We start from the raw sequence: 26679 nt of genomic DNA on the forward strand, positions 1-26679 counted from the left end.
AAGGCGTGTTGAAATTAATCAGTACATTCCTGTCTTACGCTGCCTTTGTGTTTCACATCCAAGAGCATTCGTTAGGACAAAGTGAGGAAGAGATGGTTTCCCAGACACGGGGCTCTGGTGGTCTTGGCAGGCATCACTTAGTTGCAAGGGCAGGTGAGCTGAAAGCAGCACATCTTAAAGGTTTTGTATGTTGTTGTAGCTGACATGCACGATGAATGGGGCTGACAAGCCTCTGTGTTATCTGCTTTTCTCATTCTGGATTATTCTGCTGTGTAGCAGTTCATGGAAAGCTTCTAAACCAGTAAAAGACTGAGTGACTGCACCACTAGTCAGAAATTAAAGGGAGCAAGCAGCCGGGAGAAATATACCAAGTGCTCAGTGCTGCACAACGTACTGGCAAAATAGTATATTCCTTTGGGGAGACCCCAGTGCTTCTTTCTAAGCCTAGTGTTTTCATGGATTACTTTGAGATTCAATTGCAAAAGATGTTGTCCTTTTATTTCAGGCATGACTGCTTTTCTCATTCATCGGAGTATAATATTTTAGAGGGTGGGGACTGCCTCTGGTTGCATTTCTTCGGGCTTGCCATAGAACCTTGCTCAGTGCTATGAAGAAAGAAGACGCTAAATAGAATTTGAGAAATTGAAATAATAAAGTCAGTGACTGAAATGACACATAAACCCTTGTCCTAAAGCAAGATAGGCCTGCATTTTTCTGTCACTTTTGACATTTGAAGAAAACATTTTAGGCCACTTTGCTTGTTTATGCATAAGTCCTTCTTAATGACCATACTAACTTTTTTTTTTTCTGATACAGTTTCTGATTCTTTCCTCTTTTCTTAGTTGAATCAATACGTATATATCTCTTTATGTCTCTCCATCCAGGAAGTTTTATTTCATTTGTAATCCGTGACCTCACTTGCTAATTCTTAAGCTTTTGCTATTTTCTTGTCCATCCTGGATCTATTTCTTAAGGATGATGTGGCAGAGATCATGCCATGTGTTTGCCAAATTTTAATTTATTTTCCTCCCCCTTGTATGCATAGTGAGTCAACTTCTCAGTGCCACTGAATTAGGTGGGGCATGTGATGGATTCTGGCTAATGAGATGTGAAAGGAAGGAACACGTGGCATTTCCAGGAAGCGACCACAAAAAGCTCCTGAAGAATCCTTCGGGTCAGTTTCTTTCCCTGCTGCGGAGGATGTCAGGGCCTCACTTCGAGATGGAAAAGCTTCCAGATCAAAGCCGTTGGATCACTGCAAGGACACCTGCATGGAGAATGGCCTGGTTGCACTGTCAGAATTTGCATCTGTTTTGTTAAAATACTAAAATGATGGGGTGATTGTTCACATAGCATGAGTGCATACTATTCTAGATAGTCCGATAATGACATACGCAGTACTTGTTTTTTTTCCCTGTGAGCTCCTTCTGTTTCATCACTGGGGATAACAAGGACTGAAAACAGTCCTGAGCTGAGAACCCTCGATTTTTTGGGTGGGAGCCTCCTCAATTATTATGAGTGTGCTAGTCACATCCAGTGAAAAGGTAAAATAATGTGAATAAGATATAAATTGAGTGCAAGATGCCATGGTGGGAAAAAATAAGTGTGTTGTAGTAGACAGCTCTGGATATGATTCCCAATTTGCCTCTTACTAATTCTCTTCACTTGAGCCTTGTTATTTGATTTTGAGTCTTGTTTACCTCATAATTAAAACAAGAATAATAACATCTACTTTATAGAATTGACAGGAGAATGTATTTGCATATGCTTGATTTGCAATAAAACCATTAGATTTGGTTTCACCACTGTTAAGTTAAGTGACCTTGAGAGAGACATGTGATCTTTGTAAGCATGAGTTTCTTTAAGTCTGTTTGTTTATTAATTTTTTAAATTTTACTTTAAGTTCCAGGATCCGTGTGCAGAACGTGCAGGCTTGTTACATAGGTATACGTGTGCTGTGGTGGTTTGCTGCACCTATTGACCCATCTTCTAAGTTCCCTCCCCTCACGCTCCATCCCGCAACAGGCCCTGGTGTGTGTTGTTCCCCTCTGTGTCCATGTGTTCTCAATGTTCAACCCCCACTTATGAGTGAGAACATGTGGTGTTTGGTTTTCTGTTCCTGTGTTCATTTGCTGAGGACGATGGCTTCCAGCTTCATTCATGTCCCTGCAAAGGACGTTATCTCATTCCTTTCTATGGCTTCGTAGTATTCTATGATGTATATGTACCACATTTTCTTTATCCAGTCTATCATTGATGGGCATTTGGGTTGGTTTCATGACTTTGCTATTGTAAATAGTGCTGCAATAAACATACATGTGCACGTGTCTTTATAGCAGAATGATTTGTATTCCTTTGGGTATATACCCAGTAATGGGATTGCTGGGTCAAATGGTATTTCTGATTGTTGTTCCTTGAGGAATCACCTACTGTCTTCCACAATGGTTGAACTAATTTACATTCCCACCAACAATGTAAAAGCATTCTTATTTCTCCACAGTCTTGCCAGCATCTGTTGTTTCTTGACTTTTTAATAATTGCCATCCTGACTGGCATGCGATGGCATCTCATTGTGGTTTTGATTTGCATTTCTCTAATGATCAGTGATGTTGAGCTTTTTTTCATGTATTTGTTGCCACGTAAATATCTTCTTTGGAGAAGTGTCTGTTCATATCCTTTGCCCACTTTTTGATGGGGTTGTTTGATTTTTCTTGTAAATTTGTTTAAGTTCCTTGTAAATTCTGGATATTAGACCTTTGTCAGGTGGATAGATTGCAAAAATTTTCTCCCATTCTTTAGGTGGCCTGTTCACTCTAATGATGCTGTGCAGAAGCTCTTTAGTTTAATTAGATCCCATTTGTCAATTCTGGCTGTTGCAATTGCTTTTGGCATTTTTGTCATGAAGTCTTTGCCCATGCCTATGTCCTGAATGGTATTGCCTAGGTTTTCTTCTAGGGTTTTTATGGTTTTGTGTTTTACATTTAAGTCTTCAATCCATCTTGAGTTAATTTTTGTATAAGGTGTAAGGAAGGAGTCCAGTTTCAGTTTTCTGCATATGGCTAGCCAGTTTTCACAGCACCATCTATTGAATAGGAGATCCTTTCACTGTTGCTTGTTTTTGTCAGATTTGTTGAAGATCAGATGATTGTAGATGTGTGGTGTTATTTCTGTGGTCCCTGTTCTGTTCCATTGGTCCATATGCCTGTTTTGGTACCAGTACCATGCTGTTTTGGTTTCTGTAGCATTGTAGTATAGTTTGATGTCAGGTAGCTTGATGCCTCCAGCTTCATTTCTTTTGCTTTTGTCTTGGCTATACAGGGTCTTCCTTGATTCCATATGAAATTTAAAGTAGTTTTTTCTAATTCTGTGAAGAATGCCAATGGTAGTTTGATGGGAATAGCATTGAATCTATAAATTACTTTGGGCAGTATGGCCATTTTCATGATATTGATTCTTCCTATCCATGAGGATGGAATGTTTTTCCATTTGTTTGTGTCCTCTCTTATTTTCTTGAGCAGTGGTTTGTAGTTCTCCTTGAAGGGGTCTGTCACATCCCTTGTAAGCTGTATTCCTAAGTATTTTATTCTCTTTGTAATGATTGTGAATAGGAGTTCATTCATGATTTGGCTCTCTGCTTGTCTATTGTTGGTGTAAAGGAATGCTTGTGATTTTTGTACATTGATTTTGTATCCTGAGACTTTGCAGAAGTTGCTTATCAGCTTAAGGAGTTTTTGACTGAGATGATGGGGTTTTCTAAATATATAATCATGTCATCTGCAAACAGAGACAATTTGACTTTCTCTCTCCTATGTGAATACCCTTTATTTCTGTCATTTGCCTGATTGCCCTGGCCAGAACTTCCAATACTGTGTTAATGGAAGTGGTGAGAGAGGGCATCCTTGTCTTGTACCGGTTTTCAAAGGAAATGCTTCCAGCTTTTGGCCATTCAGTATGATATTGGGCTGTGGTTTTGCCATAAATAGCTCTTAATATTTTGAGATATTTTCCATCAATACTTAGTTTATTGAGAGTTTTTAACATGAAAGAATGTTGAATATTATCAAAGGCCTTTTCTGCATCTATTGAGACAATCGTGGTTTTTGTCTTTGGTTCTGTTTATGTGATGGATTATGTTTATTGATTTGCGTATGTTGAATCAGCCTTGCATCCCATGAATAAAGCTGACTTGACTGTGGTGGATAAATTTTTTGGTGTGCTGCTAGATTCAGTTTGCCAGTATTTTATTGAGGATTTTCACATCAATGTTCATCAGGGATATTGACCTGATGTTTTATTTTCTTGTGTCTCTGCTCGGTTTTGGTATCAGGATGGTGCTGGCTTCATGAAATGAGTTAGGGAGGAGTCCTTCCTTTTCAATTGTTTGGAATAGTTTCAGAAGGAATGGTACCAACTCCTCTTTGTATCTCTGGTAGAATTTGGCTGTGAATCCTTCTGGTCCTGGGCTTTTTTTGGTTGGTAGGCTATTGATTAGTGTCTCATTTTCAGAACTTGTTATTAGTCTATTCAGGGATTTGACTTCTTCCTGGTTTAGCCTTGGGAGGGTGTATGTGTCCAGGAATTTATCCATTTCTTCTAGATTTTCTAGTTTATTTGCATAGAGGTGTTTATAGAATTCTGTGATGGTACTTTGTATTTCTGTGGGGTCAGTGGTGATATCCCCTTTATCATTTTTTTATTGTGTCTATCTGATTCTTCTCTTTTCTTCTTTATTAGTCTGGCTAGTGGTCTATCTATTTTGCTAATTTTTTCAAAAAACCATCTCCTGGACTGATTGATTTTTTGGAGGGTTTTTCTTGTGTCTGTCTCCTTCAATTATGCTCTGATCTTAGTTATTTCTTGTCTTCCTTTAGCTTTTGGATTAGTTTGCTCTTGCCTCTCTAGCTCTTTTAATTGCGATGTTAGGGTGTCGATTTGAGATCTTTCTAGCATTCTGATGTCACCATTTAGTGCTATAAATTTCCCTCTTAACACTATGTTAGCTGTGTCCCAGAGATTCTGCTGCGTTGTCTCTTTGTTCTCATTGGTTTCAAAGAACTTTGTGATTTCTGCCTGAATTTTATTATTTGCCCAGGAGTCATTCAGGAGCAGGTTGTTCAATGTCCATGTAATTGTGTGGTTTTGAGTGAGTTTCTTAATCCTGAGTTCTAATTTGATTGCACTGTGGTCTGAGAGACTGTTATGATTTCAGTTCTTTTGCATTTGCTGAGAAATGTTTTACTTCCAATTATGTGGTCGATTTTAGAATAAGTGCCATGTGTCACTGAGAAGAATGTATATTCTGTTGGTTTGGTGTGGAGAATTCTGTAGATGTCTATTAGGTCCACTTTATTCAGAGCTGAGTTCAAGTCCTGAATATCCTTGTTAATTTTCTGTCTTGTTGATCTATCAGTATTGACAGTGGGGTATTAAAGTCTGCTGCTATTATTGTGTGGGAGTCTAAGTCTCTTTGTAGGTCTCTAAGAACTTGCTTTATGAATCTGGGTGCTCCTGTATTGGGTCATATATATTTAGAGTAATTAGCTCTTCTCGTTGAATTGTTCCCTTTACCATTATGTAATGCCCCTCTTTGTCCTTTTTGATCTTTGTTGGTTTAAAGTCTGTTTTGTCAGAGACTAGAATTGCAACCCCTGCTTTTTTTTTGCTTTCCATTTTCATGGTAAATTTTCCTCCATCCCTTTATTTTGAGCCTATGTGTGTCTTTGCACGTGAGATGGGTCTCCTGAATACAGCACACCGATGGATCTTGACTCTATCCAATTGGCCAGTCTGTGTCTTTTAATTGGGGCATTTAGCCCATTTACATTTAAGGTTAATATTGTTATGTGTGAATTTGATCCTGTCATCATGATGCTGGCTGATTATTTTGCACACTTTTTGTTACAGTTTCTTCATAGTTTTATTGGTCTTGAAATTTTGGTGCGTTTTTACAGTGGCTAGTACCAGTTTTTCCTTTCCATATTTAGTGCTTCTTTCAGGAGCAAGGCGGGCCTGGTGGTAACAAAATCCCTCAGCATTTGCTTGTCTGGAAAGGATTTTATTTCTCCTTCACTTATGAAGCTTAGTTTGGCTGGATATGAAATTCTGGGTTGAAAATTCTTTTCTTTAAGAATGTTCCATATTGGCCCCCAATCTCTTCTGGCTTGTAGAGTTTCTGCTGAGATGCCTGCTGTTAGTCTAATGGGCTTCCCTTTGTAGGTCACCTGGCCTTTCTCTCTGGCTACTCTTAACATTTTTTCCTTCATTTTGACCTTGGAGAACCTGATGATCAAGTGTCTTAGGGTTGCTCTTCTAGAGGAGTATCTTTGTGGTGTTCTCTGTATTTCCTGAATTTGCATGTTGGTCTGTCTTGATAGCTTGGGGAGTTCTGCTGGATAATATACTGAAGTGTGTTTTCCAACTTGGTTCCATTCCCCTCATCTCCTTCAGGTACTCCAGTCAATCATAGGTTTGGTCTTTTTACAAAGTCCCATATTTCTTGGAGGCTTTATTTGTTCCCTTTCATTCTTTTTTCTCTAATCTTGTCTCTGTGCTTTATTTCAGCAAGGTGGCCTTCAAAATCTGATATATTTTCTTCTGCTTGGTCGATTCGACTATTAGTACTTGTGTACACTTCAGGAAGTTCTTGTGCTGTGTTTTTCAGCTCCATCAGGTCATTTATGTTCCTCCCTAAACTGGTTATTCTAGTTAGCAGCTCCTCTAACCTTTTATCAAGGTTCTTAGCTTCTTTGCATTGGGTTAGAACATGTTCCTTTAGCTCAGCAGAATTTTTTATTACCCATCTTTTGAAACCTACTTCTGTCAAGTCATCCATTTCATCCTTATCCTGTTCTGCGCCCTTGCTGGAGAGGCGTTGCGATCATTTGGAGGAGAAGAGGCACTCGGGCCTTTGGGGTTTTCAGTGTTTTTTGTTGTTGTTGTTGATTCTTTCTCATCTTTGTGAGTTTGTCTAGTTTCGATCTTTGAGGCTGCTGACCCTTGGATGGGGTTTTTGTGGGGACTTATTTTTGTTGATGCTGTTGTTGTTTTCTCTCTGTGTGTTTGTCTTTCAATGATCAGGTCCCCCTTCTGTAGGGCTGCTGCGGTTTGCTGGGAGTTTACTTCAGGGCCCTATTCATCCAGTTCGCTCCCATGCCTGGAGATATCACTCAAGGAGGCTGGAGAGCAGGATGGGTGCCTGCTCCTTCTTCTGGCATCTCTGACCTCGAGGGGCACAAACATGATGCCAGAAGGATTGCTTGTGTATAGGGTGTCTGACAACCCCTGTTAGAGTGTCTCACCCAGTTGGGTGGCATGGGGAACAGGACCCATTTTAATGAAGCACTTTGTCCCTTGGTGGAAAGGATGTGCTTCACTGTGGGGAAACCCACTCTTCTGGGCTGCCCAGATTCCTCAGAACTGCCAGGAGGAAAGGCTAAGTCTGCTGGTCCACAGAGACTGTGGCCACTCCTCCCGCTAAGGGCTCAGGCCCAGGGAGATCTGGGTTCTATCCCTGAGCCTCTAGCTGGAGTTATTGGAGTTCCTGCAGGGAATCCCCGCCCAGTGAGGAAGGATGTGTCAGAGTCAGGCCTGAGCAGATGCTGTGGCCATAGTCTGCCACAGTCGGTGTGTTGGGCTATGGGGGACACCTCTTGGGGACCAAGCCATCCAGTCTCCCTGGCTCCAGCAGGGAAAAATCGCGGCCTGGAGCTATGGAGATGGATGCCGCCCTCCCTCTGCCCAGGGAGCTTAGTGCGTTAGGCAGTTATGAGTCCTAGTGCTGGCTGCTGTCCGTCCCCCAAGGAGCTCAGGCAGCCATAGCTGTGGTGCCAGTTGCCCCTCCCCCGGGAGCTTGGCAGGCTTAGGCTTATTCCAGCTGAGAGGCTGTTGAGAATCTGCGCAGCTCCAGGGTTGGGACCCTAGGCCCTGGTGGTGTGGGTTTGCAAGTGGGATCTTCCGATCCATGGGTTGCACGGTTCCACGGAGAAAGCATGGTAGCATGCTCACTCACTGCCTCCCTTGGCTGTGGGGTGGGGGCTCCCATGCCTTGTGTGGCTCTGAAGTGGGCCACTGCACCACACTGCTCTTCCTTCCTCTCTGTGGATCACGTCAGCCACCTAGTCAGTTCTGATGAGAGAACCTGCATACCTTCGTTGCCAGTGACAGTGAAGGATTCCCACACTAATTATGGTTCTTTTCAATGGGAACCTCTGATCGCCACTGTTTCTAGTTGGTCATCTTGTCCTCGCTTCCCTCTTTATGTTTAAAAGTAGAAGCAATACCTGCTTGTGGGATTGTGATAAGGATTAAGGAGAATGCACATGTTCTGCAGTGCCTGGAACATAGTAGATGCTCAATAAATGATGATTCCTACCAGAAATCAATGAGCAGAGACATTGGGATTTATTCTCCATAGCAGCATCTCCAAAGGCTGGGTCCTATACCTTAGTTAAAGTCATGAAGATGCTAGGCTTAATACCTAGGTGATGGGTTGATAAGTGCAGCAAACCACCATGGCACACATTTACCTGTGTAACAAACCTGCATATCCTACACATGTGTCAAATAAAATAAAATAAAATAAATAAAATAAAATAAGTCATGAAGAGGCTCCCTTACCCAAGGTTCCATATAGAGCCAAACAATTCCTTTTGCTTTTTTGTTATGTGTAGTGGTGCAGATTAATAAAATGAGACTATCCTTTATTGTGCTGAAGCCCTATCATTCAATGTTTTTAGGAACAACTCTACAAGTCCATTTTGGCTTCTGCATGGAGAGAAGTGTGCTCTTACCTTGTCCTGTGGTAACGATGTCACAGATATTTCTGAGTATAATTTGTGGTTAAAAACCTAGTTTGAGTTTTCCTGTGATTTTCAAGAAAGCATATACACCGTCTATCCCTGCACTTTCACTGGTTAGTATTTTAAACATTCCTAATCTGTTTTTACTGAAAATATACATATATAGGACAGAAATGTAAGATAGGTTTGCTCTCCTACATCTAGTGACAGCCTTTCCTGTCCTGATTCGCTCCCGATTTTTGACAGTTGAGTTTATTTAAGAAGTGGAAGCACAACTATCAAACTAGCATCTTGCATACATTATTGTAACAGTACAATAAACAGCTGTTAATGAAGAGTTTCAGAGCAGAGATATCTGATTTTATGATTTACTCTGTAGAACTAATTAGAAAAAGAAATCTTTATTGCCTCATAGTCATCTAGCCCCTTCACATTGATGTCTTCTGGCATCTTTTTTCTTCAAATTTTGTGAGTGATAGTGGTCCACATTAGCTCCTGCTCAAGACAGATTAGGACATAAGTGAAGTTTCTCTTCAATCTCTGCAGCAATATATATATATATATATATATATATATATATATTTTTTTTTTTTTTTTTTTTTTGCCTGCTTCTTACATGTTAGGCCTTCCATGCACAGGAATTCCAACACTTTTTGGCTGACTAGGCCCACCTGCTAGTTATCAGTTAGAGGGAATAATTTTAAGTTGCCAATGGCTTTACTATGCACTAAATAACTTCATTAATTTGAGCAAGTCATTTATGTCTTTATCTGTAAAATAATGACATTTGACTAGATGACATATTGTCAGTCTTTCATGGATTAGGATTCTATGGAAAACATGAAATTATGTCAAGAGCATGAGGGCTTTATTTTATTTATTTAATTTTTGCTTTTTTTTTGAGATGGCATTTCACTTTTGTTGCCCAGGCTGGAGTGCAATGGCGCGATAACGGCTCACTGCAACCTCCGCGTCCTGGGTTCAAGTGATTCTCCTGACTCAGCCTTCCGAGTAGCTGGGATTACAGGCATGCGCCACCATGCCTGGATAATTTTGTATTTTTAGTAGATACAGGGTTTCTCCATGTTGGTCAGGCTGGTCTCGAACTCCCGACCTCAGGTGATCCACCCGCCTTGGCCTCCCAAAGTGCTGGGATTACAGACATGAGCCACCACGCCTTGCCAGCATGAGGGCTTTAAAACATAAGGCTGGAAGGAAGTGATGCTGAGTTTAACTGAAAGAACAAATTTCGAATGATAGACTACACTGTAAACATTCACAAATGTTTGTGGAACACATACCATATGCATAGCACTGTGTTTTATAGCAGAACACAAAAAATGCAGCAGACACCATTCTTGTCCTTAAGGAGTTTTCAGTTCAGTCGCAGAGACATGTATACTATAATTTTATGTCATATAATTAAATTAAATTAATAGCATAATGGAGAGACAATCAGTGTGATGGTTATTTGACATCTGTATTACTCTGTGTTTTTTTTCTATAAATACCTGATACTGAGTAATTTATAAAGAAAAAAGTTATATTTTGGCTCATGATTCGGCTGATAGTACAGGAAGCATGGTGCCAGCATCTGCTTCTGGTGAGGGGCTCAGGAAGCATACAATCATGGTAGAAGGTGATGGGGGAGCAGGCGTGTCACATAATGAGAGCGGGAGCATAAGAGAAAGAAGGGGGAGGTCCCAGACACTTTTATTTGTTTAATTTTTAATTTAATTCAATTTTTAATTTTTTTTTTGAGTTGAAGTCTCGCTCTGTCTCCCAGGACAGTGCAGTGGCGCGACTTCTGCTCACTGCAACCTCCGCCTCCCAGGTTCAAGCAATTCTCCTGCCTCAGCCACCACACCCAGCCCCTCAGACACTTTTAAACAACTAGATTTCATGTGAACTAACTAAGCAAAACTCACTCATTGCCAGGGGGATGGCACCAAGCCATTCATGAGGGATCTTCTCCCATGACTCAGTCACCTCCCACCAGGCTCCCTCTCCATCACTGGAAGTCACATTTCAACATGAGACTGGAAGGGGAGAAACATCCAAAACATATTAATGTCCATTTTAGTTTAGCTAGAGTTCGGTAGGTAATTATAGATGTTTACTGCATCAAAAACAGGATCACTTTTAACAGCGAAAACAATACTTGACATAGTTGCCAGTATCCTCTTGGAGATTTAAGGTTGGTTTGTTGCAAGGAAAATACTGTTTCACATGTTCTCTAGAAACACATTAAAATCTAACAAGTTCTCCATTTTGAATTTCTGGGAAGCAAAGGAGCCAGACTCAAGATAAAAAGACACAGTTTAGGGGCTTAAAACAGCCATTTTATTTTGCCCACAATGTTGGATAGGTCAGGAATTTAGGAAGGAGTCACTGTGATCTCTATTCTGCGTGGCTTCATCTGGAGTTGCAGATCAATTGGAGGCTCCACTTCCGTGATGGCTTCTTCACTCACATATTTGGCACCTCCATATTCCTTGGTCATCTTTGTCCACATGGTGTCTCATTTTCCAAGGCCTCTCAATGTAATTTGGGCTTCTCATGGCAAGGTGTTCTCAAAGTAGTCTTCCTTTTCCCTGCTGGCTGGACTTTAAGAGATCAGGACAGAAGTAATCCATTCACTTAAAGATTAGGCCCAGGAATGGGCCATGTCTGGTCAAAGCTGCCAGAGGGAATACTTCCCTTGATGAGAAGAGTGTGAAAAACTTGAGGCCATCTTTAATTTGCGACACACTCTTTGGGGCACATCGTGTGATATGAAATCCTAAAATCTTGATTTTTTATTTATGTGATTTTTTTTTTTTTTACGAGTAGGGAATAAATAAGTGGCGAATCCAACCAGCTTTCTCAAAAGTAGACTACTGGCATTTTGAGAGAGACAATTATTTCTGTAGATATGTGCCAAAAGCGATAGGATATTTAGCATTCCTGGCCAGCACTCACTAAATACCATTTTGCCTTACCTTGTTATTAGACGATACAAAAACATGATCTAAAACATTTCAAAACTACCCCTGCAGGAGCGGGCAGTGCTTCTCCCAGGCGAAAACCACCAGTTTAATGTCTTAAAATGGCAGATTTCATAGTGAGGTGCTGATGAGGATACTGTTTGGCCAGTTTGGACATAGATAATGATAAAATGATTTGTTTCTGCTCCATTCCATTCTAGACAATTCAGACTTCTTACTGAGAGCATCTATGTCCTCTATGTTTCTATCATTGCAAAATGTTGCAAAGCTATAAATGCATATATTATGCATCCTGTCCACAAGTGGGATATAATGTTATATTAGTCAGTCATCAATAAAAATACTTCATACTACTTTCAAAAGGAGAAATATATTCATTTTATAAGGCATTAGAAGACACACACATACCTTGAACCACACAATTCAGATGTGACCACTATTGATGTTTTGATGTATATCATCATGATTATTAATATGTGTAGCTATATGAAAAGATTTCATATATCTAGTAGATTACATACAGTACTTTGTATTACTCTCTATATAGTACTATATATAGTGCTTTTTGGTAATATACTTTTGTTAATTCTTAAGTCTGGGAAAGCAATATAAAACATTAAGTAATGTGTTAAATATAGCCAAAGGGTAAAGTTTTACTATGCAGGGGGATGTCAGCTGAAGTTACTGTGGAAGGAGGCTTAATCAGGAGCCTGAAGAGTAGAATTAAAATTGACAAGGTTCTGATCAGTTATTCCATGATCAGAATCAGCATAATATAATTGGAAGACAGTCTAGTTTGTACCTGTGTTATTTTTCTCTAACTTTGGTAAACATCTTATTTTTTTTTTAAATTAGGTTTTACTGTACAAAGCTTTGAATTTGAAAATGGTAATGTTTTTAAGAGCTACAGGGAAATTTGGAGCAGGCGTTTGTTTTTTAAAACACTCTCTTAAAGATGTCATTAACATTTGCATAGTGTTCTAAATAAACCAACAGCTGGATTCGGTGACAGCTGTGATATATTGATCCTGCATGGAATGGTGGGGTGGGGATTTCAGAAGTTGGTGAGTGATAAAATAATGAAAGACACCCTCTAAAGATCACCCGTAATTCACAGTAAGATCAAATCCAGAAATTATATTTCTTACCCAAAGTGAAAGGAATGAGAAAAAGCCTTCTCTTTATTATTCTCAATTTACTGTTACCATGATAAAGGTTAGATAGTCATCACCAACTGCCTTAGCAATAAATATTAATATTCTAAACAATATTAACAGATTTACTACTTTTACTCATTATATCAATAACCCAAATTACTAATATATGAATGAAACAATTAAAAACAGTGTAAGTTACTTGAGGTAAAGGCGGAAACTTAATTTTATTCTCTACTCTTTCCTACAACTCAAAAGTAACTAGTATTTGGTAACTTTGAATGACTGAGTGAATGAATGAAAGTCTCCACAATAAGAACTATATTTTCTTATGAAAAATGGTAAGAGAAATAAATGGCATGAGCAAAAAGAAGGAATTACTTCCATAGCAAGTATGATTTTTGCCTATAAAAACTGGCCTGTAAAATGCCTTTTTTATACAATTACAACTCGATTGAGTGTAATCTACCCAACAGCAAATCCAGAAAATCTTTATGTAAACAAAATGAACTTGAGGTTGTTGCCTGCATCTGTCTAGCAAATTAGCTATAACTAGTGTAGCTAAAACTGATGTGAGGCAAGATATTAAAACCAACTAAAGGATTATTTTGTTATAATTTAAGAGGGTGGGATTGTTATTAAAATTCTTACAATTGTATAAAGAAAAATAGACTGATGAATGAAGAAACAATACATTATTTTAAACAGTAACTAGTACAGGGTGAATTACATAACAGGCACTATGTAAACATTTGTTGTTATTGAATGAATGAATGGTCAGTTCGTATTACATTATAATGAAAATGACACAACCTGAAAGAGGCTACTGCAGGTGGTTTCTAAAGGAAATAAGCCTATTAAAATAGTATTTTAAGTTCTTATAAACCTTTCATTAAACAATAAACATCATAAAATATACTGGGATAGAATCATAACGATACATAGACCAAGACATTCTGGCCAAATAAAAATAACATTGTCTTGGTTAATTGATAATTCAAATACCTCACTTGAGAAAGTTAACATTGCAAGTAATGTTATTGTACATGGCAGGAATCATGGAAAGAACCACTATTAGGCACTATAATTGTTTTTAAATTTCACTGGTCAGAAGAAGCAGTTGAGGTACCTATTAAACGTCAAATTTCTTGGCCTCAACACTGAGTGATTCTGATTCAGCAAGTCCAGGTGAGTTTCCTGAATCTGCATTTGTAACATGCATTTCAGGTGATTTCTAAGCCAGTCATCTGCAATCCATATTTTGTAAAACAGTTCTTGGGATTCCTGCTATTGTGCTCCCACTCATAAAATTCAATCCATGAGTAATTAATGGACCTGAAGTTTTGTAATTTTGGGGTGGCATTCTTTCAGGGCCTGCCTTCCAACTGGATCAAATTCTTCTAAAGTCTGCTGTCTCTAAAATAACTACCTTCACTCACTGAAGACATAATGTTCACAGTAAGACTGGTCTAAAAATGCCATTGTTGTGTCAACTTTATTGGGTTTTAATAACCGTGTTATAGAAGCCTTTCTTCCCTTCCATACTGTGAAACAGATTAAGTAGCATTAGAATCAGCTGCATTAAAAATTGGGTAAATGCTGTGGACTGAATGTGTATGCCCTTGCAAAATTATTATGTTGAATTACTAACTCCCAATGTGATGGTATTAGGAGGTGGGGCATTTGGTAAGTAATTAGTTTATGAGAGCAAAGCCCTTATGAATGGAATTCTTGCCCTTGGAGACTCCAGAGAGTGTGCTTTTCCTCCCATAACTATCTGTAAAGACACAGAGAAAAGATGGTTGTCTAGGAGCCGGGAAGTGGGCCCTCACCAGACACCAAATCTGTGGTTGCCTTGATCGTGGGCTTCCCAGCCCCCGGAACTGTGGGAAATAAATTTGTGCTGTTTATAAGCCACTCAGTCTGTGGTATTCTGTTATAGCAGCCAAACAAATAAAACAAGAAAATATTCACCCCACCAAGAAACCATATGGATCTGGTGCTTTTTCTAAGGGGGGAGGGCTAGCTCTTTGAGCAATTCCTGTATTTCTTTTATGTGTATTGGAACTCTGATATTTTATCACTTCTAGAGTAAATTTTAATTTTTGGAAAATTATACATTTTATCCATGTTTTCAAATGTTTTTGTTTGTGTAGGGTTGCATAAACGAGTTTTATATGCTTTAAATGTCTTCCATATTGATGGCTATTCTTCTTTCTTATTTTGTGTATGGCTGATTTTTCACTTCCCCCACTTCAGTTAGCTTGTAAGTGAGCCATGGAGAAAATGGCAACAAATACTTTAAAGAAGATAATTTTTAAAATGAGAATAACAATTTAATTTCTTTAGAAGATGAGAAAGGTACACACTAGCATACATATTATATGAATATAAATAATATCTGTCATTTTCTCTTCCAGTTTATCTTGTAGTGTCCTTGACGAATGTGACCAGTAGCGTTCTAGTGGATTTACCCCTTATGTATATGGAAGTATAGGTAAAAATAATACAATTCTATTTTCGTATAGGTTGGTACAAAAGTAATTGCAGCTTTACCATTACTTTTAAATGGCAAAAAACCAAAATTACTTTTGCACCAAGCTAATAATAGTATATGTTGACTACCGACTGTTTAATTTTTGACATTGATGTGTCAGTGTTGATTACATTTTGAATACCTATCAGTTTATATGTATATGTATGTGTGTTTGTGTGTGTGTGTATATATATATATCTCCATGAATTTTATTAGGTTAAATGTTTTCAAAGGGTAAAATGCTTACAGATTGATAAAATTCTTTTAACTAGCTGATTGAGAACTGAGATCAGAAAATATTACAGAATGAGATAGAAAGAAAGTCAGCTGCGTTCAATGCATGTGAGTGTCAGATGGTCATTTGTCCTTGCTGAATCCTCCCTACGTTTTTTATTTCATTGTTATTAGTCAAAATTATATTGGCTAAGCTGAAAAGTAGGAGAAATAATTGTAATATTAAGTGTCTTAATTATATTGGTTAATATTAGTCACATTTTACTTCTTTATTTTTGAGACAGGGTCTTGTCCCTCTGTCACTCAGGCTGGAGTGCAGTGGCGCAGTCTCAACTCACTGCAAGCTCCGCCTCTCTGGTTCACGCCATTCTCCTGCCTCAGCCTCCTGAGTAGCTGGGACTACAGGCGCCTGCCACCACGCCCGGATAGTTTTTTTTTTTTTTTGTATTTTTAGTAGAGAGGGATTTCACTGTGTTAGCTAGGATGGTCTCGATGTGCTAACCTCGTGATCCTCCCATCTCGGCCTCCCAAAGTGCTGGGATTAGAGGCGTGGTGAGACTAATTTTTAACTTTTTTTTTTTTTTTGGATAGATGAGTTACTCATTTTATTCTAATAGGTATGGTTGTGCTAATCTCATGGGCATACAAGCTTGTAGAAGAAAGATGCTTAAGCTTTGGTCTTTTTTGTTTATAAAAGTAAAATTTTCTTTTCTCCAAAGCTCATTTGTAGCACTACAGAGGTTGTTTCCTACCTGTAGGCAAGTGATAGATGGAAGGCAGAATTCTAATAACTTTTTCAGCACATGTTGACACCCGTAGTCTTTTCTTTCCCTTGAGGGGGTGGGGTGGTGGTAGCTCTAGTTATGTCCAGAATTGTGATGAAAATGCTCTCTGTCACAGTCGGCACAAGGTGCCCTGCTAGTGCACAATACCTAATGGATAATGATGGGACATATTCACACCTTGAAAATGAGGTGGTGAATTTTTTGAATTTTCTCATAGAGCTCAGTGCAATGAGAGTCCCCATGGAGATACACGGGTTCAAGATCTGTCCTAGCAATAGCAGGCGATGACAGAGGGCTCTGTTTCAATATGTTTCGTACAGGAAATCACAGCTTTGGTGTGCTGAAGCTGGTAAGTTTTCATCAGGTATACACTAGTGGTGTCACAGACTTGTAGAATCTGTCACTCTGAAAGTATTCTGAGAGCCAGAGAATGACTCTTATTCCAGATGACATCGGCATCCCCTGGCATTGATAATTAAATGCATGAAGTGAGAACTTCTCTAAAAACAATGAAACAAACAAATATAACTTTGAAGGCACACAAGAAGGTGGTGCTTTTCAGGTTGAGAATGGAATGAAAGCTTTCAATCTAATTTATAGTCACTCTCACATGACTACACAAATTATAGACAGACAGGTAAAATCAGTATTTGGAGTGGATTTAATCCCGTTCAAATTCTTTACTAACTGCAGATTAAAAAAAAACACCTACTAGACAACTGAAATTGGGTTTCAGACTGGCATCTAAGGGCTGTTGTTCTCCTGCAAGAAAAGGTGGAATTGTAAGTCAATTAGTACTCTAGTGAGAATCTGTATTGGAGAACCTTATTAAAAGTGACCCTGATTGTGTAGTTTTAAGTTTCTCCAGGAAGACTGTGAGGTGTATTATAATATATGGTGGACCTTGTCCAATATCATTTATGAAAAATGCAGGTAACCCCATTGGTTTGGAGGTTTACATTTTCTCACTTGGGCACCCAAAGGGCAATTCATCTGCATGGAGTAAGATGAGGGCAGTTGGGACTAGTCCACCTACCCAGTTCCGCCCGAAGTCATCTGGCTTAGGTCAGAGATCCATGGCAATTAAACCCTTCCTCCGCTTACTTACTCAGTGAGTCACTGCTTGGCTGAACAGACACAGCCACCTCCTGAGGTCCTGCTGCCTCTAAAGGTCTGGTCCCCATGCATTGAGAAAAAGGACAGGGTCAGCAAAAGAGGCTCACTTTGGGTCATACTAACCTGGGATCCTAGGAGATGGACGCTGGACTTTTAAAAAATAATAATTTCCTTTCTAATCCTTTCCTCATGCATTTTTTTCTTCTTCTCTAATTTGCCCCAGTTCCTTTCATGATTCTCGAAACAGCTGTTTTCCCGAACCCCTTGTTAGGGTAAGCCTAACTATCACAGGCCATGTCTCTGTGGTTTAGGGACGGTACATCACTCTTTGAAACTGTTTTCAGGTGTTTTGCCGGCAGAATTTCAGCTCCTAAATAGGATATTTCATGGAGCCTTATGAAAAGGCTGCTTTACTACCATGTTGTGAAGCTGTGGGTTTATAGCACTCCTAAATATTTAGATAGACCATGAAAATGCAGTCAATTAAGAAAAGTGTGATGCGTTTTAATGACCAGGTGGATTCAATTATTCAGCTTCAATTTCCTTTCTCTAGGATGTAAGTAGGTTTTAAAAAATTTAACTTGGTAAATTAACTCCTTAATTTAAAGGAACTGGTCCTCTGAAGACAGTGTCTGCAATGAAGCTGAGTCCTCTCTCTCTCCCAGGCCCGAGTGTCTACCTCTAATTTATTCCTGATGAATGACAGCAAGTTCACAGCCTCAGGTACTTTTTCATTCTTTCATTTCTCAAAGCTGCCTTCTCTTTTCTTTGTGTTTGTCTTAAGGTTCTGTTTGGGCATGCATTGGAGGGCTTTAAGGGTTTCACCTTAAGATCCTTGGATTGGAGCCTTTGATTTGAGTTCCTGCTGAAGATCACCCAGGAGTCAGCAGTCCTGCTGTGAGCAGCATCATTTAGTGGAGACTGGGCCCATCCTGACCCCTGGCAGTACCATGGGGATAGCTTAGGCAAGTGTGTGTGCTCAGAGACACACCTTGAAGCTCTATGGTGGCTTGCAACTCCAGAGTTTACTTTTTGGCTTTAGAAAAGTGCGCTGAGGCTCACGCCTGTAATCCCAGCACTTTGGAAGGCCGAGGTGGGCAGATCACCTGAGTTCAGGAGTGTGAGACCAGCCTGGCCAACATGGTAAAACACCGTCTCTACTAAAAATACAAAAAAATTAGCCAGGCATGGTGATATGTGCCTGTAATCCCAGCTACTCGGAAGGCTGAGGCAAGAGAATTGCTTGAACCCAGGAGGGAGAAGTTGCAGTGAGCTGTGATCTCGCCACTGCACTCCAGCCTGGGAGACAGAGTAAGACAGTCTCAAAAAAAAAAAAAAAAAAAAAAAAGAAAGAAAAAAGAAAAGAGAGAAAAGAACAGTGCTCTGAGATCTCACACTATTTCACCCATTTTTAAAATAATGATCAGTTGCAACCACAGACATCAGTGGAGTTTGTAAACAAATGGAGAATGAGGTTATTTGTTTACTCATGTTCCTCCTTACTAGTCTTCAGGTTTTGGTCTGTGGGGTTTTGGAATGGGGTTGTAAAAGTACAAGAGCCACCGGGCCTATGGGTTGTCCGTGCTAGATATTAAGGCTTTTCTGAGCTAGAGTGCTAAGATTTCAAGCAGTTATTTTCTTTTTGACCTAATGATAAGTGTGAAAGAGAAAAAGGAAATTTGTTTGCTTTTTCAATTCTAGAAGTATCACCTATGGATCTACAGGCTCCTGTCTTTTAGGATATAGACAACGAGCTTAGAACCTAAGGGGACTGATAATGGCTTGGCTTTGTGTTCCCACCCAAATCTCATCTTGAATAGTAATCCCCAGATGTGGTCCCCAGAGGGACCTGGTGAGAGGTGATTGGATCATGGGGGTGGTTGCCCCCATGTTGTTCTCGTGGCAGTCAGTGAATTCTCACGAGATCTGATGGTTTTATAAGGGGCTCTTCCCCCTTCGCTCTCTCTCTTTTTCCTGCTGCTTTGTGATAGAAGTTACTTGCTTCTCCTTCCCCTTCCATCATGATTGTAAGTTTTCTGAGGCCTCCCCAGCCATGCAGAACTGAGTCAATTAAACCTCTTTTCTTCATAAATTACCCACTCTTGGGTATGTCTTTAATAGCAGTGTGAAAATGGACTAATACAGGGACATAAATCTGAGCTACTAGAGCTATGAAACAGAGGACTGGAGGGACTGAGCTTGCAGAGATGGTCACCCTGGCGACTGGTGCTTGTGCCAAATGCTTGTCATTGTGTGTCTGGGTACCAAAGAACCAGGGAAATAAAAGCTTGCATTCAGCAATGTGGTCTCCGCAAAACCCTCTATGAAGACTGTTGAATCCTTTCTTCCATTTGATATGACCCTCAGGTGGTCATAAACCCTTGCTCCTCGGTTGGAGAACAGATGTTTTTAGATGGGGTAACCTGAATGTCCTCCCGCTGTGGTTGTTTTGGGTGTGGTACAGAGCAGACTTCCTATGGTAAGCTTTTCTAGGAATGAGGCTTAGAATATGGTTAGAAATGAAAGGGAAGGGAGGAGGAAGGAGAGGAACTCCCCAACCTAGGAATTCAGATGCTGCTCCTCTGCAAGATGCCTCATGTCTCGAAGTGGGAAAATAGCAAAACATTGAAAGGATTTGCTGAACATCGGGGCACTCTCAAAACAAAAACAGCTCAGGCAAATGGAGACGAAGAAGTATATGGAAAAATGCCTCATAATTTCCCCAATAACATGTCTCTCTGGTTTTCTGTGAGAGCACTGTTCTAGCAGAGGGCTTGTGCTGCTGAGAGAGAAGTCCATTTAGGGTAAATGCTGAGGTAACAAACACTGCATTTCCGGTAAAAGTCAACTAGAAAAGCTAATTTTAGGTAATTAAAATTTATACTTAATCTGAATTATTTTCTTTGTTTTCAACATTGACTGAATTAGTTTCTGTCTAGAGAACAAGCAAAGTTTTATCATAGTTTCTGTTTTTGTTATTTGGCCTACCATATTAATCATTTCAGTATTTTAAGGAATATATACCATTTTCTGTGGCTTATTTAAGTAATTACAGATTTAGAATGTAGGCAAGCGAGAAAACTATGCCTCAGAAGAGTCACCGTGTCCCTTGGGATGAACACTGCCCTTTATATCTTTGTGTTTCTTTGAGATTTTAACATTGATTGCCCACATGATTATAATCTCTTTTGGGGGCACTGAAATTGTGAGAACTGGCTGCTTCCACACTCATGCGGCAAGATTATTTCTTAGTTTGCATTTGTCAAAATGTGCATCACAGGCAGTTATTTGTACATGTTTCAATTGGGAGTTTTGTAGCTGTGGTTCCTGTCAGTGGGGTGGCATTCCTTGTTAGGTTGGTCCAGTATTATATTGATTAGTTCTTCCTTCCACCCTCCAAGGACACTGGTTTTTTTTTTAGCAGAATGTATCTTCAGTCAGTGTTAAACTTCCAGTGTTAAATCTACTGTAGGTCCTCTCCTTTATATTGCTGAAGGGAAGATTTCAACTTACCCAGCATTCTTGTATATAACAAATTACATTTTGTGTTCCCAAATGCCTTGTACCACCAGGATTGTTTATTTTGGTCTGGAAGTCCTGGGGACCTCTTGATCTTCCTGCTTCTCCTAGAAGCTGTGCTGTATATTTCTAGAATGCCCAATGTATTGAATGATTTACATTTTCCATGGAGTATATAATTTAAGAGGTTGTTGTGATCTCCTTTTTCCTGATATGCTATTACAGTCAGAAAAAAGAACTCCTAGGGCTGGGCACGGTGGCTCATGCCTGTAATCCCAGCACTTTGGGAGGCCGAGGTGGGCAAACTGCCTGAGCTCAGGAGTTCAAGACCAGCCTGGGCAACATGGTAAAACCCCATCTCTACTAAAATACAAAAATATTAGCCAAGTGTGGTGGCATATACCTGTAGTCCCAGCTACTTGGGAGGCTGAGGCAGGAGAATTGCTTGAACCTGGGAGGCGGAGGTTGCAGTGAGCCGAGACTGTGCCACTGCACTCCAGCCTGGGGGATAAGAGCAAGACTTGATCTCAAAAAAAACACAACAAAACAAACAAAAAAAACTCCTGTATAAGTGTTTGTACCTCTCCTCTTACCATTGTCTCATCACTAAACAGTGCCTTAGTTTACTGAGTTAAAAATAATTAAGATTCAATAAGAAGTCATTTGGCCAAGTCTGACTGGCAAGCAAACACTGGAAATAACACGCCATTTTTAAATTAAAGTGCCCTACTGTTTGTAATATTTTCATTTTAAAATGTGGAAAAGGGTGACATTTGGCTGTCAGAGATAACATGTTTGACACATTTTGCATTTCTACCTTTGTGATTTTAGTTTTGGTTATGAACCTGATTTAAAGTATCTTAGAGCATGAGTATAAGATTTATAAAGTAAAAGTTATTTATTTCACTGTATATATTTAAGACTTGCTGCTTGGTATACTAACTCATAAAATAATTTCTATAATCTAAGTTACCAAATTTACCTCAGTTTTTTTTTTCTATTCTTTGAAATTTACCGTATTAAATACAATGAGGTTGCATTAAACTTTTACTGTATGTAGTACTGTGGAATAAATCCCCACACCCATATCCCTTTCTACACGCTCTCCCCTACAAAAACCAATCACAAAATACTTCGAATGGTATGGGTTCTGCAAACATGAAGATTGCATAACATGAGGATGTGCTATGGGGCTGCTTGACTATCCCTGAAAACTGTGTCTTATCCTGACTCAAAGGAGTGTCTCCCTGCAAAGGTGGCCAATCGTCCTGGTTTGCCTGGGACTGTCCCAGTTTTATCACTCAAAGTGCCATGTCCTAGGAAACTCTTCAGTTCCAGTTAACCAGAACAACGTGTCCCTGCATCCATGTTCCAGTTCATGCGCCTCCTTAAGGCCCTGATCATCCAGCCAGTGATATACATCTTAGTCACTCTGAAACATTCCATTTCCCTGTCCTTGGGATTCTTCTGCGTTTTGAATTGAGAGAAACCCATTGATACAGGAATTGTTTGCCCCATAATTATATTAAATGAAGCCCGTTAGAGCAGTTTAAATGTGATTGCACATTAAAATCACCTGAAGCTTGCTTGTTCAATGCTTTCTTGGATTCCTTAACATACTCCAGTATCTTTCCAGCAAGTCATTTAAAGAAAAACATCTACCTTGAATTGTCTATTTTTTTGTTACAATCAGAGGAATCATAAATATTACACAAACACAGTCAATTTTGAACAAGCAAACTTCAGAAATGGCAGAAACCAATCCATTTCCAGAGGCCTCAATACCAGGAGTTTGTTTATCTTCCTTCTAGAGCAGTGGATTGGGCCTTGGCTACATCTTAGAATCACAGATAAGATGTTTTTAAAGTATGGTACCCAGACCCCATCTCAAACCAATCAAGCCAGAGTCTCTGAGGCCAAGGGATACTGAGCAGAAAGTTTGCAGAATCTCAGGATATTTTAATGATATGTCACAAAATGAAAAATGCTAATAATCATATCAAAATGTTTTCAGCATTACTAGTAGTCAAAGCCAACTAAGCCAGCAATGAGGTACTGTTTTTATGTTTTGTTTTTCAAATAAGGAAAAGATTTTGAAAATATCTGGGTTTGGGAATAATTTTGTACAAAACAGAACTGTTGGTTTAGATCAATAAGGGGAAATGGAACAATATTTCTAGAGGACAATTGAAAACATGGATAAAATATGTGTTAATATAAATTGACACATTTTCACCTTGTGTGTGTATACACGCACATACAATTGATAAAAATTTTGCAGTTGACTCTTGAACAACGTGGGGATTAGGGGCACTGATCCCTGTGCAGTCAAAAATCTATGTGTCACTTCTGACACCCCAAAAACTCTACTACTAACAGCCTACTGTTGACTGGATGACCTACCAATAACATCAATAGTTGATGAACACATATTTGGTATGTTATATATATCATATACTGTATTCTTACAATAAAGTAGGCTAGAGACAACAAAAAAGAGATAGTTAATCATTAAGTAGAAGTGGATCATCATAAAAGTCTTCATCCTTATCATCTTCATGTCGAGTAGGCTAAGGAGGAGGAGAAAAAGGTGGGCTTGGTCTTGCTGTCTCAGGAGTGGCAGAGGCAGAAGAAAAATCCACATGTAAGTGGACTGTGTAGTTCAAACCAGCATTGCTCAATGGTCCCTGTACTAGCTAATTGATTGGTGCTGCTACATATAGATGATTTTTATTTACCCTGTAATTCCAACATTTCTTTAATAAATTGATTATTTTAAAAACCTGTAAAACTATATCTAAAAAAGTCAACCAACACGTTTAAAAAGTTATTCTCTTTATTTGATACTCTTCTGAAGCGTTCAACCTTTACAGTTATATTACTCATTTCCCAGCAGTGTAATGTTGTTGAGAAATGGGTCATGTTTATGTAGCTGCCATCCTATGATGGAGGCTTGATCGTCTTTGCTAGACTCTAAATCCATTATTAGCAGTTGAAATATATCCATGAATTGGGAAGGAGGAAGTGTGTGAGGGAAGAACCCAACAAAATCATAAATTGTGTACTTTAAAATCCTTTGGATAAGTACAGATGAGTGCTTTGTTATAAACATTGTAGATGATCATACATTATTTAGTTTGTCACTTGCTTGTTAGAATTAGTGTTATTAATATCATACCAGATAATTAGGATACAGACTCTAAACATGTTAACCCACAGAAAATCGCTTTTGGGGTTAAAAGTGAATAGTTACATTTTGGAATAGAAGGCATTATTTAAAATTTGGAAATATATTGATCACTCTTTCACTGCGTGTGTTGCCTGTATTTTAGATTAAATATGTTTATGCACATATGATTAACAGAACACAAAAAACCAGGTTTTGTGATAAACGGTTTAATAGGAAGTTGTTATAAATGTATCAATTTTGATACATAATTAAATGCTAGATTTCGGGCTAGGTGCTTTTCATACCATATAACTTAATTCTCTAATCAATCATTCGAGGAATGTAGCATGTAGCATCATTCCCATTACAGATGATGAAAATAAGAAATGTATGGTTTAGGTTGGGTGTGGTGGCTCACGCCTGTAATCCCAGCACTTTGGGAGGCTGAGGTGGGTGGATCACCTAAGATCAGGAGTTCGAGACCAGCCTGCCCAACATGGTAAAACCTGGTCTCTACTAAAAGTACAAAAATTAGCCGGGTGTGGTGGCAGCGCCTGTAATCCCAGCTACTCCAGGAGGCTGAGGCAGGAGAATCACTTGAACCTGGGAGGCAGAGGTTGCAGTGAGTAGAGGTAATTTTCCCAGTTACTATATGCAAACGATAGGCTCAAATCCAGACCAAAATTTTTCCCAATTTAATATTTTTCCATTATTTTACAATGTTCCTCCAAGCAGTTACAGTGTACCTAAATTCAATTTTGCTTATAAGTGAAGTAACTTGTATCATCACCTTTATGTTATATTTTAAAAATATATTATTGGAATGTGAAATCTTCTAAGTCCTACAATTGTTTCATATACTTACTTAGTTCAAAAGATTCTTTCATGTAGAAAACACATTTTAGGTGACTATACATTTTCTGTATTTGTGTTAATATATTCTAGTGTAAGTAGATTTTGTGGTTATTCGTTTTGAGTTGTTTCATCATAATTTTACAATGTATACTATAGCAAGTTTATTCCAATTATGAGTAACAAAATTGGTGGGACCTCTGAAGATCTCCGTTAAGTGTGGAACATGCTGGTTCAGACTATTTTAAAACATTAAATATAATACTAAAATAAAATACAAGTGAAAATAAACTATGAAACAATAAATTACCCGCATATTATGTTTGTTTTAAATTAATGACTGTTAGTAGTACTACTATTACTATTAGTAATTACCATTAATATTATAACTAATGAGTTATTTTTTATTTTTTATTTTTTTTGGAGGCAGAGTCTTGCTCTGTCGCCCAGGCTGAGGTGCAGTGGTGCAATCTCGGCTCACTGCAAGCTCTGCCTCCCAGGTTCATGCCATTCTCCTGCCTCAGCCTCCCGAGTAGCTGGGACTACAGGTACCCGCCACCATGCCTGGCTTATTTTTTTGTATTTTTTAGTGGAGATGGGGTTTCACTGTGTTAGCTAGGATGGTCTAGATCTGTTCTGTTTTACTAGAACCTGAATTTCCAAAAAATTCTCTGGAAAATTTTGATCCAGTCTGTATTATGTTTATTTAAAGTCCCTAAGCTGTTAAATGAGTAAATAAGTTTGGAAAGTGCTGGATTAAGTGAAATTAGATCAAGTATTTGGTGTAGGACTTCACAAAATTTTTAAATGGCTGACATAGTTTGTAAATCTCCAAAAGGAACTATAGTATGCATCATTTCTCAAATGTATTTGACCACAAAATCCTTTTTAAAGGAAACATACCATGGAGACCGCGTCCTGTGAAACACTCTTTGAGAAACAGTTTATGATATTGGATGTATATGATTAGAGTGAAAATAATGAAAACGACTTTATTTTTGGCATTAAGAATGCACCCTCAGATGACACTACTATCCCCAAATGGGGAAATACTCCTTAGCAATAACATTATACATAACAAACATAGTATGTTTGTCCCTATTGGTTTACTATCTCAATATAAATTTGAATATAAAGGCAATTAGAATGATAAATGTATTAGCATGTGTAAAATGGCCATAGATAAGCAAAACAAAATACATCTAATATGATCCTTCAGTCTATATTGGGTTAACATATATCTCACTAAAGGTGAGTGTCTAATAACATCTTTAATAGCAACAGGTATGTTCTTATCAAAACTCAGCATCAAAAGTGACAAGTACAAAAGATTTTCAGAGCAGTGAAAATGCTCTGTATGATACCATAATGGTGGGTATGTGTCATACATTTGCCAAAATTTATGGAATCTATAACACCAAGAGTGAACCCTAATGTAAACTATGGACCCCAGGCGATAATGATGTGTCAACGGAGGTTCAACAATTGTAACAAATGTACCTCTCTGGTGGGGATGTTGATAGCAGAAG

At 38.8% G+C, this 26679-nt stretch overlaps 1 protein-coding gene across 8 annotated transcripts in view; it reads left to right on the forward strand.

Annotated features, from left to right (window-relative positions):
- Nucleotides 1-26679, forward strand: part of HDGFL1 (HDGF like 1) — a 267849-nt gene that overhangs the window by 33599 nt on the left and 207571 nt on the right. For 4 of the 8 annotated variants that reach the window (XR_004671850.3, XR_004671852.3, XR_004671853.3 and 1 more), the window contains exon 3: nt 18219-18333. The exons of the other annotated variants lie outside the window; for them this stretch is intronic. The gene's annotated coding sequence lies outside the window, so the exon portion shown is untranslated. The remainder of the gene's footprint in view (nt 1-18218; nt 18334-26679) is intronic. 8 annotated transcript variants of the gene reach the window in all.

The sequence above is a fragment of the Pan paniscus genome, chromosome 5 (genome assembly GCF_029289425.2).
Source record: "Pan paniscus chromosome 5, NHGRI_mPanPan1-v2.0_pri, whole genome shotgun sequence".
Classification (NCBI taxonomy): Eukaryota; Metazoa; Chordata; class Mammalia; order Primates; family Hominidae; genus Pan; species Pan paniscus.